Here is a 12304-nt window from a genome sequence, read left to right on the forward strand (position 1 = left end):
TACAAAAAATGCAAGTACATGATAAGATATATTGTCAGTCATAGCAATGCCCATGGCTTTTTTTGTAGTCACTCAAGGTTGGAGCTATTGAAGATTGCAAAGACTAGATTTGCTACCTATTACCTCACCTTCAGCTATCTTTTGAAGTTAGGAGCGGCATTGGCTAGCATGGTATCAAGTGAATGATGGCAGGTATTAAAAGATAGGGCTTCCACTGCATCTGACAGGGAAAATTTTCAAATGGTGGAGGACAGTGTTCTTGATGGTTAGTTTTGGGCAATTGTGAAGAACATTTTGCAATTCACTAAGCCCATTTATACTGTGATTCGTTTTGCAAATACATATGCATTAGTGATTAGGGAGGTGTATGAGCAAATAGATAACATAGTATTGCAAATCAAAGATATTGTTCAGCTGAAAGATGCCATCTTGTATAATCATATTCACAAACATGTGGTCAAAACAAGGGATAATCTTAATGTTCCACTCCATGCCTTGGCATATGTCCTTGCACCAAAATACTACTCTCCATCTTGGTTGGCCAAACCTGCACCTGGGGGTGGGTTTAGGAGAAAACCCAATATAGATCCAAAGTTACAAAAAATGGGTACATGCTAGAATTAGACTAGTTGGTCCTTAACAAGGAGTGTGCTAGAATATGTCGATAATTAAACTAATACTTCAGTGAAACTAGAATGTTTGCTACTTTGCATGCAATTGACAATAGAGATAGATTAGATCATATTAAATGGTGTAACATATATGGCTCCATGGGACCTTTGGTGAAATTCACAATTAAAGTGGTTTCATAGGTGGTTAATACTTCTTCTACGGAGAGGTGTTGGAGCACCTATAGCTTCATCCACAATATCAAAAGAAACTGCCTCAATGAAAACCAGGGGAGAAAGATTGATTTATGTACACTACAACTTGAGGTTATTGACACATTATTCTAAGCGGACTCGAGTTGATAGAGCATATATCACTTGGGACAACAAACCAGAGGAAGATAATTTGGATGATGGAGTCTTACATTTAGAACAGTTGGAAGCAAAACTTTTTGACTCAAACTATGCAGAGAAGACTAGTTCACGACCATTGCAGAGTCAAACTGTGGTGGAGGAGTCTCCCATTGTTCATAGATCACGAGAAAAGAAATTAGAGTTTTTTTGTGGCAAGAAGAAATTTTAGTAGATAGTAGATTTACTTGTCTTTTCTAGTTTCTAGTACTTTTTATAGCAATTGACTCTTTCATATTTATTATATTATTTTTTGTAAACAATATATGTCCATTTAAGTTTGAAGTTAGCAATTATAACTCATTGGTAATGAATTATGAATATGATGCTTCTGAAACATTTCATTTCATGTTTCATATTCTTTGTTATAGTTTGGTAATGGTTGTACGTACAACTTTAGTGATGACAAATGTTATATACTGAATTTTGAAACTTTGAAACCTTAAAGTTGATGAGAATCAAAATGTTGTGGACCTGTAGTTGATGAAAATCATAACTACTAGATGATTGATGTTATACAGTTTAACCCATGCTTTTTATACCTAATTCATCATTCTACATGCTTTTGTTGACATATATGCATCAAAGTAAAAAAATATATATATATATATATATATATATAAAAAGTGCTCCCAACCTAGAAGCTTCTGAAAATTGTCGCTCCCGCTCCCGCTTCCAAGCAGCCTTGATCTAGGTACCATTAAAATCTAGATGACAATTGTACTATTCGAAGATCCTAAAATAATATATGAACATCAATTATTCAAAACACATGAATAGAAAGCAAAAGGTTCAATGTAGATTTATTAAAATTTATAAAATAGCCTGGATATCCTAGAAGATTGATTAAAAATTAATAATTTCAATCTTGCTTATGCTAGCAGATTGTTTAAAAATTTAATAAGCACTGAAATTGGATATAGAAAAGAAAAAATCAAAAGCATATACTTGACAAGTCGACATACCTCCTTCACAAGCGGAACCTCCTTGAGCCCTTCACGTAGCCAAAAACACAGCAAATAAAATGGCCCTTCCTTCACAATTAATAACATCAGCCCTCCACAACCAATAAAATCACCCTACAAATCGTGATCGCAGAACTCAACCTCCTTCACAAGTATACATATAAACTACAGTCACAACAAACATAGATCGCAGAACTCAGCCTTTTTAACAAAATATCAAACAGACTCGTAGCCAATAAAATCACCCATCACAATCTCAGAGTCACATCAAACAACAAAAAAAGAGTGACAGAAAAAGTATAGTGTGAGAAATGAGAGTGAAACGAGAGTGGGTCACTATTTATCTATGTTTTTAGGGTTTTAGGCTTTCATTCTTGGTGTTTTTTTTCCTCCAAAATGTGTTTTAACCTCCAAAACGACAGGCAGGTCCATGAAATGGATAGAAGGTCGAACTCACGAATCTAAGCAAAGTCTGAGGATTTACTTGCGAATCTGGCAAGCTCTAGCGAGTCTCAATAAGTCCCGAATCTATCGAGTGAGACTGTGTCAAGTACTCATTTCGGACCTGACTCAGCCAAACTAGGAAGACTCAGTGAGTCCTAGACGTCAAGTCAAACAACATTAGTTCAAAGAATTTCAAACTTAAGACAATAACAAGAAGATTTTTAGAAGAAGATTACAGAGCTTAAAGCCTTGCAGAAGTGATCCACATTTTCTTTGGTTCTTTAAGGCATTTAATTGGTGTTATTGATAACCTGCCCATATAATCGTTGCTTGTTGTCATGAAGGATTGCAACTCGTTTAAAATTATGATGCTTTGGATTACAGACCAATCAAAGTAGTGCAATAGTATAGAGAGTAGAGCAAAGGAGCCGAGCATTCCAAAAAGAGAGGCTCAGTGATCTCCTAATTGATCACCCGACTTAATGGAGGTATTTTTAAGAGCTTACGTACAAGATTCCAAAACCAGCAACCATACCTCAACTTTTCCAATTGATTAAATCTCATATAATTTCATTGTGAGCATTATCAAAGGGAAATTGGTAGAAGACTTCCTAAAATAGAAATTGCCTATTTAATGTACAAGCCAACTCCCCTTATGGCAGAAAAAATTTAGTATCTTCAACATGTCTTCGAGAATTCGGAGTACATAAAATCCTTGTTCAATTTATTGCACAGTATTATTAATTGCCTATCAAAACTAAATGGCTGGCACGTGTTCCTAATCATATCACTTAAAGCTCTGATACCTCAAGTCATAAATTTTCATCTTCCAACACAACTTTTCATCATCTGTCTTTGTTATAGCTGTATCTTAAAACATTCTTGATTAAGACTTGTCAACAGCCATGAGTTATTCTTGAAATGATAAAATAGTTTGCATCCCTGACAGCAATTTCTAGCCCAACAATTCTGGATCTACACTTATTAGTGTTGTGTCAATCACATGGACAACAACCCATTTGTGCAATCTGGAGTAGTGGCAGTACCAGGGCTGGTGTAAATAATTCGAAAGGCAATGGTCAACTTCTCACCCTGCGTGTTGATCATATGTTACTACGGCACTGCCTCAACAATGTACAGGACCATGCTAGACATGCACCCTGCCTCTTTCATCTGCCCAGCTAAACTCTCTCCCTCCACCTTGTGATAGCTGCATCTTTCTCCAAGCTTTATCTCCTCATTGGCCCTCCTTCACTATATATGGTTTTCCTTTTTAGGACAACCTACTTATACGCCTATGCTTATGTCTTTTTGTCCCCTGATGCTCTTGTACTCATTTTTCACTTCATTTCATCTCATTTTAAGGGGTTTTTTTTGCACCCCTGTGTATTAATTTGGTTTTTTGCTATTAATGCTCATTGCAATCACTAGGCCTTTGAACTACGTTGGTCTTCAATGAATGTTGATAAACTTTCAATTTCAATTTCTCCAAAGACAATTTTTTTATATTGGTGGTGTGATGCCTCATGTAAGAAATGTATAAACCCTCTTATTTAACTCAATCAAGCTGTATCCTGGTGTCTTTTTCAAATCCTTCTCTCGCATCACTGCTCTGATGTTTGCTACATCATCCCACTTACCAGATGTAGCATAGATGTTTGACAACAATACATAATATCCAGCATTTTCTGGTTCTAAATGAAAAATCCGTTCTGCTACAGCCTTTCCTAGTTCAATATTGTGGTGAATTCTACAAGCACCCAAGAAAGTCCCCCAGACACTAATATCAGGCTCTAGTGGCATATTTTCAATAAAAGTATATGCCTCAATCAACTGCCCAGCACGACCTAGAAGATCAACCATACACGCATAATGCTGTATTTTATGTTCTATGCCAAAATCCCTCTTCATGCAGTCAAAGTATTGCCAGCCCTCCTCCACAAGGCCTGCATGACTGCAAGCTGACAAAATACAAATGAAGGTGATTTCATTAGGCATTGTTCCCATCCATTGCATTTGTAAGAAAATTTCAATAGCATTTTTCCCATCGCCATGCATACCATATCCTGAAATCATCACATTCCAGGAGTACACATTTTTTTCAAGCATTGTATCAAATATATAGCGTGCAGTCTCTATACTCCCACACTTACAATACATGTCTATGAGGGCAGTCCTCACAGAAACATCTGAGTCAAACTTGCTTTGAACTATATATTCATGGATCCACTTCCCCTGCTGTAAATCTCCTAAGTGGGCACATGCTTGTAATACACTCACCGCTGTGAACACATCAGGCATCATATCAGCAGATTGCATTTGATGAAAGACCGTCAAGGCATCATTCGCATATCCATTCTGAGCATAACCAGCAATCATTACATTCCATGAGACTAAATTTCTATTACACATGTCATCAAATAAATGTCGTCCAACTTCTACATTCCCACATTTGCAATACATGTCTACAAGTGCAGTCTCCACAAATATATCTGAATCAAATCCATTATCAATTATAAATTTGTGGACTGACTTGCCATATTTCAGAGATCCTAAGCAAGCACATGCCTGAAGTACACTAACCATAGTGAATGAGTCGGGTGTCATTTCTGCTGATTGCATTTGATGAAACAGTGTTAATGCCTCATTGGCATGCCCATTTTGGGCATACCCAGAAATCATTGCATTCCAGGAGATTACATTTCTTCTAGTCATTTTCTCAAACAACTGCTGTGCACTATATAGATTTCCACATTTTGCATACATGTCTATTAGGGAAGTAACTACAAAAACATCTGAAATTAAACCACTTGCAATGATGTAATCATGGATGCATTGGCCTTCTTGCAAAGCCGCTAAGTGGGCACAGGCACGCAACACTATTGCCATAGTTACCGTGTCAGGCATAATGTTTGAATGTAGCATTTCACGAAAGAGTGTTAAGGCCTCGTTGGCATACCCATTTTGGGAATATCCAGTAATCATTGCATTCCATGAGACTGCATCTTTTTTAGATAGTTGGTTAAAGGATTGGCATGCAAACCCTATACTGCCATACTGAGCATACATGTCTATGATGGCAGTCCCCACAAAAGGACTTGATTCAAATCCACTTCTAATTAGGTAGCCATGGATACACTGACCTTCTTTCTGATCCGCTGAATGAGCACATGCCTGGAGCACACTTACCATGGTGACAGAATCTGGGATCACATCCGTCCGTTGCATTCCTTGAAACAGTGTCAAAGCCTCCTTCACTTGCCCATTTTGTGCATATCCAGCAATGATTGCATTCCATGAAACCAAACTCTTTTCCGACATTTTGTTGAATAATTGCCACGCAACTTCCTGAATCCCACACTTAGCATACATAGCAATAAGGGAATTACCCACGAAATCATCTGATTCATATCCCCTTTGGATTATATAGCCATGAATACATTTGCCATGTTGCAAAGCTCCTAAATGGGCGCACGCTTGTAGCACAGTCTCCATGGTAACACAGTCCGGGGATGCTTCCGTTAGTCGCATCTTATGGAAAAATGTCAAAGCTTCATCGGCACAACCATTCTGAACATATCCAACAATCATTGTGTTCCATGACACAACATTTCGATCAGGCATCGTGTCAAACAGACGGTGCGAAATATCAATGCTACCGCACTTGGCATACATAGCAAGAAGAGAATTCATCACAAAAGCAATTGAGTCAAATCCATTCTGAATAGCGTAGTCATGGATCCACTTACCTTCCCGCAAATCTTCTAGATGAGCACAAGCCTGAAGTGCACTCACAATGGAAACTGAATCCGGTGTTAAACCTGTCAGGTGGATTTGATGAAAGAGATTCAATGCATCACTAGCATACCCATTTTGAACATATCCAGTAATCATCGCGTTCCATGAAACCACGTCTCTTTCAGACATTTTGTCAAACAACGTCCTTGCAATATCGATACTACCACAGCCAGCATACATAACAAGAAGGGAATTCCCCACGAAAACATCCAACTCGAAACCAACACGAATTACATAAGAATGGATCCTCTTGCCCTGCTGCAGAGTTGCTGAATGCGCGCATGCTTGGAGTACGCTCGTCATTGTAACTGCATTGGGTTTCATGTCTGCTAATGGCATTTGATAAAACAGTGTCAGGGCTTCATTCCCATGTCCATTCTGAGCATACCCAGCAATCATTGAGTTCCATGAGACGACATCTCTTTCAGGCAATTTGTCAAATACATCACGTGCAATCTCTATAGACTTACATTTTACGTACATAGTTACAAGGGAATTGCCCACAAAAACATCAAATTCAAGCCCACTTTTGATTATGTCCTCATGAATCTGCTTGCCCTCTTGCAGAGCTGATATACCAGCACATGCCTTCAGTACAAAAGAATAAGTGAAATTATCAGGGATTGTATCTACTACTCGCATTTGGTAATAGAGTCTAAGAGCTTCATGGCAGAGGCCTCTCCGAACATACTCTCTTAACATTGTATTGCACAGAAAAGTATTTGGTGTGCATATTTTGTCAAACAATTGGCGTGCACAGTCCAAGCTACCAAACATGGCATATTTGGTTACAAGTTTGGTTTGAATAATGAATTTTTGGTAAAACCCTTTGGTAACAAGGTGGGCATGGAGTTTGGTGAGAAATTTGACGTCGTTACATGCCTGCAAGACAGAAGCATAGGTATCAACATTGGCAATGCGGATTCCCAATGGAAACTGTGTGGATAAAATGTTCACATTGTTAGGATGAGAAGTCTGATGTGACGTTTGAGTGGGCTTTTCATTCACAGTGATAGCAGCAGCAGGAGCAGGAAGGGCGTGAACATGAAGATAAAGGAGAAAGCAGAAATAACTGTGTTTGTGATCTATTAAATTGAAACAAGCGTGATTATGTAAGACCGCCCTCAATTCCATTTATGGCACCAAAACCATGGTGTTTTCGCAGGAAAAAAGAAAGAATATCAGCTATCTGGTGGAGCAGGCCAGCATTATGCACCGCCCCACAACATTAGAAGAGAGTTTTTGGCGCGGGAAACACGAACCCGAAGCATGTAACGGTGTAATGGCATTGTTATTCACGTATGTATTGTGTTTTTCTTTTGGGTTGATTATGGTGAATTGCCAACACGAAATGTTGATTAGGTTTTAGATGAAACTATATACCGGGTCATTACCATTGTGAATCCATTTTAATTTGGGAATTACCAAAGTGTTTTAGGGATTTGATTTTTTAAAATGTTTAGTAAATGTAGAAATAGAATTAAAATAGATTTAAGTTGATTTTATTATTAATTATAATTATATTTATTAATTTTATATTTTATTATATTTTTAGTTTTAGTTTTACTAATTTTATTAATGGAAAATGTCTATTCATAATTATAATTATCAATTTTTTAATTTTATTTTGACCCAATTAAAATGTTTACAAAATATTACTATATTTCTATATATTGGGTTGGAAAGCGTCTTTTTTAGACAAGTACTTTTAACTTTTTATTATTTTTTAATTGAACTCACATATAAATGTTTATAAACATTTACACCACTAGAATTTTTTCCCATACTTTTTTGCTTTTAAATTTAATTATAAAATGCTATAAAATAAAATATTTTAATTTTGAAATGAGTTATGGTTTTTGGGCAAGTGGTAGTGATATGCCATGGTATTGTAAGAAAATCTATTTACAAGTTAATAATATCCATGGTAAAATAAGGGTGAATAATCTTGATATAGGGTAAGTATTGAGTTTTAATTTTAAAAATGTTCTAAAATTAAAGGAAAATAAAATATTTATAAAATATGATGATTTTGAAATGAGTTACGGTTCTTGGACATATGGTATAGATAAGTCATGGTATTAGCCCATGATATTGTAACAAAGCCTATTTAAAAGTTAATAATAATATCCATGTAAAATGGGGTGAATGGTTAAGAATTTTGTTATATTTTAGCTATTAAATTTTTATGTGTTTATGAATTAAATTTAAATATGTTACGGAATCATTATTTTAGTTTATATGGTAAAATGGATCAATCATTATTTTAATTTATATGCTAAAATGGATCTCGTTTATAACTACTATTTATATGCTATATATTTTAATGTGATATGTATATTTCGATTTTCTTTTATCTAAAAAATTATTAGTAATTTTATTAATAAAAACCAAATTACAATATAAAAAAAAATGAATCTAAAAACTATTTACATCTAACATATAATGTCTACACATATCCCCTACACTGTGTTGTAGAGTGCCTCTCTGCACAACAACATTGAGAGTATACTCAAGAGCCCATAAATCATATATACCAATAACTTTTGACTTAATAAAAACAATAAAAAGTAAAAAAGATATGTAGGAATACTATGCGTCGATGAAAAGTGTGTGTGTGTGTAGGGGTGGCAACATTGTGCATACCCATTGCATACTAGTTAAATGAGTATATATATCATTGATGTTCTAAGTTTTGTAGATTGTGATTTTTTGTTATTAAAAATATGTTTTTCAATGCATAAATGGATTAACTATCATAAAAAATCCTTGGGACACTTGGATTATGTAGACCACACAACTTAAAATTGTGATTCTAACAAATCCTTGTGAGATTTTCAGGGAAAATTGACTAGAAAAGAACCAAAATATAGAAGAATTAGACTACACCCTCATCATTGTGTTGGTATTGAGGGGTGTATTTAATTCAAAAAGGCTTGGTATTCAAAGATGTATTTAATTTAAAGATCCTTGCCATTGATAGTTGGTATTTGGCCCTATAGATAAGATGATTAGTTGGATTTATTTTAGTTCTTTTATATTCCAATGGATTATAAGTCCAAGACCAACAATGTGTTGAGATAGTGTTACTATAATGGATGTTAGATTGGGAGGTATATCGGTAGACTAATTTGATGTAGGACAGTAACTTTTGAGGGAATTTGATGATGATGATGATGATGATATATATATATATATATATATATATATATATGGAATAAACATCTTGGTAAAACCCTCTCGGCACTTCCCTTCATTTTGAGGATGATACTTGGGGTAAATTGATCATTTGTAGTTTTGGCAACCTAACACAATAGGGACATTGAGTGAGGCTGAAGAATATCCACAAAGGTAGCTAGTCTAAGGACTTCACCCCATGAACTCATGCTTGTAATACACAACACTCAACTAGAGTCTAGTTAACCCACTACACTTACACACACACAATCACAATATCATCATATTATCTAGCATGCCCACATAGTCCATCACTTGTCGATGTTGTTGGTCTCTAAAAGGCCCTTTAATGCATTGTTGTAGGGTGGATATTTTTTTGCTAGTAGAGAAGATCATGGAGCATAACACATTATGTATTAAACACATAATCTTATAGGGCTTTTGTGTCATTGTAAATAGTTGTAAATATTAGGAATATGAACAAACAATAATATGACAAGATAAGTGAACCTCTTGGAAGAGAATTCAAGAGTCACTCATTTATTGTATCAAACATAGTTGTAAGCTTAGTGAAAGGAATCCAATTCTAGAGTTATTTATGACAGTGGTATCAGAGACAATTAACTGCATGATTATGTGCTTGCTTACAATCATGTTATCTGTCCTCTATTCTATTTGCGCCTTTGAGTTTTTTTTTCTTATTCATGTTACTGCTTGTAGTTCTCCACCATCCCATCATTCCACGCCAATGACTTGTCTTCAATAATGGTTTGGGCATTCATGGGAGTATCAAGAGTGGCAACATCCCTATATTGTTGCTTTCCTTATTTTTAAATTTCCATTTTTTACTACATATGATTCTCCAATAAACAGAGGAAAAATGCTCGTCACAAATGAAGACTTGAAAGGACATCCTTTGTATTTGTATCCACCTCTAAATGAATGCACATGAGGAATTTTTTGGAGTAATATTTCATGAAAAAACACCTAATAATGGATTGTGAAGGCCCTCAATTTATGCTTGGATAATTGTACAACATGATATTGTTATTTTCAACAATTGATTCGCATGGTTGACATTATGCCAGCATGTTTCACCTAGTATCGGGGGATTTAATCTCCTAGACACAATTAAAAATAATTTTGCTATTTTTGACTATATTACAAAGTGGTTATTATTTTCGATCAGAATGCCTTTCTCATTCCAAGAGTTTGTAGAGCTTGTGAAGGGTCTCTTGTAGTAGATTACAAACCTTGGTTTTTGGAGTAGCCTACACAAGCAAAGGAAAAGTAAGAGAGACATAAGACCAGATGTTGTTGGTACTTCTTGTAAGAGACCTGATAGCTTGCCAATGCTACAAGATATCTCCTCATCCAAGAATATTGAAGTGTGATATTATGTTCTTTTCTATGCTATTTGCAATATAAAATTTAAATGAAATCCAAAGATTATTCTATTATATAAATATTTCTTTTCCATACCTTAAATCAAAACTCCTTTTGAAGATGCATTACTTTGTCTCCATTGTTGTTATAATTCTCTTAGAAAGGAGAACTATCGATAGTGACATATGTTATCACCAAAAAATTGATCATCTAGTCTAATTTACTAGATGGATTGAAGTATACCATGTAAGGCCAATTTTACCATAGTAAAATTGCTTTCACTGTGAGAAAGCACTTAATAAACCACATTTGTTAAGTAATTTATAATTAAACTCATGAAGAATAATTAAATAAATCTTTATTTATTTAATTTTCTTCTAAGAATAATTAATTAAACCATTGGTTAATTAATATTCATTATCATATTTGGCCCAGTTATGAAAAATAAACAAAGAAACTATTAATTATCTTATTTTTCTCTAGGAATAATTACTTAATCACTAATTAATTATTATTCCTTGTCAAGTTTAACTAAATCCCTCGGGAATAATTAAATAAATCATTATTTGTTTATTATTACTTAACTCTATTTCTTGAGATGATAAATAAATCATTTATTTATTTATTATTTCTAAATAAAAGTTTAAATACTTTTTCCCTCCTAACTAAATATAATAAAATATTCCAAGTGGTTGTTCCTAGAATGGAGTTAATAATATTTTATTATTGCTCATTATTTGAGGATAACTCAATATCTTGTTATAAATAGAAGGGTTTCCATTCATTATTCACTTTTGATTATTTTCATTGTTGCACTCACTGCTATAACTCTGATTATTATCGCTGTCGCACACCATTTTTCTTTTCATTTGAGTTACCATTGAGCTCAAACATTTTATTTGTTGGGTTTACACATTATAGAGGAGAGAGACTCCACAAAAGTTGAAGATGTTTGAGGATAGCCAAGAACCCATCCCATAGAGAGGGAATGGTAACATGTATTTGTTCCCTTCACATGTGTTATTTAATAAAATCTATTCTTTGTATATATGGTTTCCATTGGATTATTGGAGTTACCCGCATTTATTACTATTTCATTTTGTTGTTTAACTATGATTGTGGCATAGATCAGGACTTTGGCAGGTTTTGTTTCTATCATTTGTTGCAGATATACAATGTTTAGCAACCATTTATATTGTTAAGACTGTTTGTCATCCATAGTCTTAAGTGTTTCCTTTTCGTACACCTTTGAGGAGAAAACACTATAACAAAATTGGCAACTCCACTGGGTTTTTTACTTCTAATCCAGAAACCTGGGTGACCTTCAGTTTTCAGCTTAGGGTTTCTTCTTTTTTCAGTCTCTTAATGTTGTTTACTAGCTTTCTAACCCTAAATCTGTCAAATTTCTAACTTTTGGAAGTTTTATGGTCTTTTCCACAGGTCACAGGAACCAATAGTGACAGAGACAAAAAAATTTCCGAAACTTGCCGACCGGGAATCAAGGAGCAGAAATCA

At 34.7% G+C, this 12304-nt stretch overlaps 1 pseudogene; it reads right to left on the minus strand.

Annotated features, from left to right (window-relative positions):
* Positions 1–3507: 3507 nt before the first annotated feature.
* On the minus strand, positions 3508–7537 carry LOC149225774 (pentatricopeptide repeat-containing protein At5g39350 pseudogene; annotated as a pseudogene).
* Between the last annotated feature and the right edge of the window lie 4767 nt (positions 7538–12304).

This window comes from Pinus tabuliformis, chromosome J, assembly GCF_031772625.1.
Source record: "Pinus tabuliformis cultivar Carrire ecotype Pingquan chromosome J, CPIR1, whole genome shotgun sequence".
NCBI lineage: Eukaryota > Viridiplantae > Streptophyta > Pinopsida > Pinales > Pinaceae > Pinus > Pinus tabuliformis.